This window comes from Crocuta crocuta, unplaced genomic scaffold (genome assembly GCF_008692635.1).
Source record: "Crocuta crocuta isolate KB4526 unplaced genomic scaffold, BGI_CrCroc_1.0 scaffold95, whole genome shotgun sequence".
NCBI lineage: Eukaryota > Metazoa > Chordata > Mammalia > Carnivora > Hyaenidae > Crocuta > Crocuta crocuta.
The window spans coordinates 5745248-5749226 of NW_027530971.1; positions in this window are offsets into that span (position 1 = coordinate 5745248).

Here is a 3979-nt window from a genome sequence, read left to right on the forward strand (position 1 = left end):
CTTAGAAGCACTACAGGAAACTGGGTTGGAATGGGTATTGCAGGACAGCTCTAATTGCATGATTGAAACAGCCGGTGAGATCTGACTATGTACTATTGGTTAGAACAGGAACTGGCAAACTGTGTATGACCCTCCGGTCAAATCTGGCCTAGAAGTTTTATGTTGCTGGCAAGCAAAGATGGTTTCCACATTTTAAAAAAATCACAGGGAAAAAACACAAAACAGTTTATCATCTAAACCATTTTGAGGTGTACAGTTTCATAGTGTTAACTATATTCACGTTATTGTGCAACAGATCTCTAGAACTGTTTTTGGAAAACTAAAACTCCATACCCATCAAACAACAACACCCCATGGCCACCCCCCCCCCAGCCCTTGGTACCACAATTTTTTATTTCTACAAATTTGACCTCTTTAGATGTCTTCTAAAAGTGAAGTCATATAGCTTTTGTCTTGTGACTTGCTTATTTCACTTAGCATAATTTTCTTCTTAAAAAATTTTTAAAGTTTTTGTCCATTTTTTTTTTTTTTGAGAAAGAGAGTGAGCACAGGAGGGGCAGAGAGAGAGGGAGACATAGAGAATCCCAAGCAGGCTCTTTGCTACTAGTGCAGAGCCCAACGCAGAGCTCAAATCCACGAACAGTGAGATCATGACCTGAGCTGAAAGCAAAAGTTGGACACTTTTAACCAACTGAGCCACCCAGGCATGACACTTAGCATAATTTTCTTAAGATTTATCTGTGGTGTAGCATGTGACAGAATTTCCTTCTTTTTAAAAGCTGAATAGTATGTCATTGTATGTATATACTACTTTTCTTTATCCATTCATCTATCCATGGACTTTTGGGTTCCTTCCATCTCTTGGCTATTGTGAATAATGTTTCAGTGAACATGAGTGTGCAAGTATCTCTTTAGGATCCTGCTTTCAATTCTTTTGGGTTCTATTTTTAATTTTTTTCAATATTTTTATTTATTTCTAGGAGAGAGAGAGAGAGAGAAAGACAGCGTGAGCAGGGGAGGGTCAGAGAGAGAGGGAGACACAGACTCTGAAATAGGATCCAGGCTCCGAGCTGGCAGTCAGCACAGAGCCCGACGCGGGGCTCGAACCCACGAACCACGAGATCATGACCTAAGCGAAAGTCGGACGCTCAACCGACTAAGCCACCCAAGCGCCCCTATTTTTAATTTTTTAAGGAAACTTCATACTGATTTCCAAAGTAGCTCCACCATTTAACAGTCTCACCAATAGTGCACAAGGGTTCCAATATCCCCCACATCTTCACTAACACTTATTTTTGTGGGTTTTTTATAGTAGCCATCCAAATATGTGTGAGATTATATCTCTTTGTAGGTTCAATTTGCATTTCTACAATGATAGTGATATTGAGCATTTATATACTTGTTGGCCATTTGTATGTCTTCCTCAGAGAAATGTCTATTCAAGTCCTTTGCCCATTTGTGAATCAGGTATCTGTCCCTTTAAAATTGATTGTAGGAATTCTTTATATAGCTTGGTTATGAATCCTTTGGTTATGAATCTTTATATAGTTTTGGTTATGAATCAGATATGTGATTTGTAAGTATTTCTCCCATTTGATATGTTACTTTGTTACGGTGTTATTTCCTTTGATGTGATTTTTACTTCTGTTTTGTTTTGTTTTAGAGAGAGAGAGAGAGCATGCAAGCAGGGGAGAGGCCAGAGGGTAGATGGGTGGAGAGAGAGAGAGGAGAGAGAGAGGGAGAGAGAGAGGGAGAGAGAAACAGAGAGAGAGAGAATCCCAAGCAGTCTCCGCACTCAGCAAGGAACTGGGTTCCCTAAGCTCAGAGTTCCTCTGCTGTGATATGAAGCCACTGCATGTGCAGTATTCACCGGGGCTCCCCTATGTTGTCCCTGTGGGCTGGGGTGGGGTGCAGGTGGGGTGCCTATGTGAACATTAACCTCACGCTGCTTGCTGGGCTATAGGTAATAAAGTCCTTTTTCTCTGACCAAGGAGTCTGTGTCTTCTGCCAGCATCTGTGAAACTGTGGCAGGCTAACTTGCTAGCTAAAATCTCAACCCCTCACAGTTCCTGACAATCACAAAGTACAAAAGTGTGCAGTCATGTATAAGGAAGCACAGTTTGGCATCCAAAAGTGATTATAAAAAGTAATTTCATTTTCACTCCTATCTCTAAATGAATATTTAAAGGATTCAATTCATAATTACCATACTGTACAACCATGGCACCCTCCGGCCTCTTTCACATACAATTATGGTCCCCATCTTATCTCCTGGTTTGAGGGATACTACAAATGACCCATGGATTCTAAATCTGCCTGGCCATTATCCAGAACCACTGATAGGTGGGCAAGGGGTAAAGAGTGTTTTAAGAGGATTGGCATTTCTGAACTCCCTCCAATGTCTCGACTGACCCCTCCCTCATTGATCCTGGTGTGTAACGCACAATCCCTAGCATCTTCTTTCCAAACACCCAGCTTCAGAGCACCTATATAGTTTTGTTCCTGTTACTTCTCAGTCCACTCAGTACCTCTGACATCCTGATGACTGATCCATCCCTAAAAGAAATACAGGTCATCAAGAAGGACATCCAGGAAACCTCGTGTGTGTGTGTGTGTGTGTGTGTGTGTGTGTAACACTATTAGAACAATGATTAGTGGTACTAGCTCCAGACCGAAAACCCAAGTGGTGGACACTGTCTGGTTCTTTCACCATGATTTACATATCTTCAAGCTCAAAGGTGAAGCACAGTTACTTGAGTTCTCTCAAAATGAGGGAAGCTAGGGGCATCTGGGTAGCTCAGTCAGTTAAGTGTCTGACTCTTGATTTTGGTTCAGGTAATGATCTCACGGTTGGTAAATTCAGCCCCATGTCAGGCTCTGTGCTGACAGTGCAGAACCTGCTTAGGATTCTCTTCCTTCCTCCCTCCCTGCCCACCCTCCTCCACTTTCAAATGCTGTCTTTCAAAATGAATAAATATTTTTTTTAATGTGATGAAAGTTGTCAGGCCAAAGCTCTTTGGGCCCAGTGTAGTTACCCTGTCTTTTACCATTATTTGTCATGCCAAGTTTAAAGAGGACACAGAATAGATAACAAGAGAATGTTGTTCTGGAGAGGTTGGACTCCTGGCAAGTCCCAGTACACAGAGGATGGTCATGGGGATGGATAACCAGAGCCTTGCTCCACCAAATGTGATCCCTGGACCAGCAGCACTAGCACTAGCTGTGAGCTTGTTAGAAATCCAGAATTTCAGGTCCCACTTCAGATTTACTGATTCAGAAACTACATTTTCAACAAGATCCTTGGGTGATTCAGATGCACATTTCACAAACTGAGATGTATTGCGTGAAAGCCTTCTATGTGGGAAACCCACAGAAATGCAAGTTCTGCCTTGTTAATGATGATCTGAATGTGAATAAGAGTGTGTGTGTGTAATCTAAATGGCCTTGTAGCCCCTAATAACTCTTCATACATCATTGTGGGCTATGCTCCGTCATCCTAGGAATTATCTCCCACTCCTGCCTGGCATTCTCAAGCCACATAACCTTTTCTGGGGTCTCTGATTGCTGTCTCTTTATCTTGTACTGGGTTATCATCTCCCTAATGCTTAACTATCTGCTCCACCCAATTCCACCTTTGCGTCCTCACCTCCATATGCCATGGGACAATCTCATTCTGCCTGCATCCCACAAGCCCCATGTTAGACCTCCCAAATTTTGCTTGTGTGGGAGTGGGGTTTAATGACACGCACCCACCTCCCTGCTAGAGTTATACATGCCCAGCTGGAAGATTTGGGCCAAGAAAAAGGGAATCAGTAAGAAAGTTGTCTATAGGAGCACCTGGCAGCTCAGTCAGTTGAGCATCTGACCTTGATTTCGGCTTAGGTCATGATTCCAGGGTCATGGGTTGAGCCCCACATCAGGCTAGAGCATGGAGCCTACTTGGGACTCTCCCTCTCTCTCTCTCTCTCTCCCTTTGACC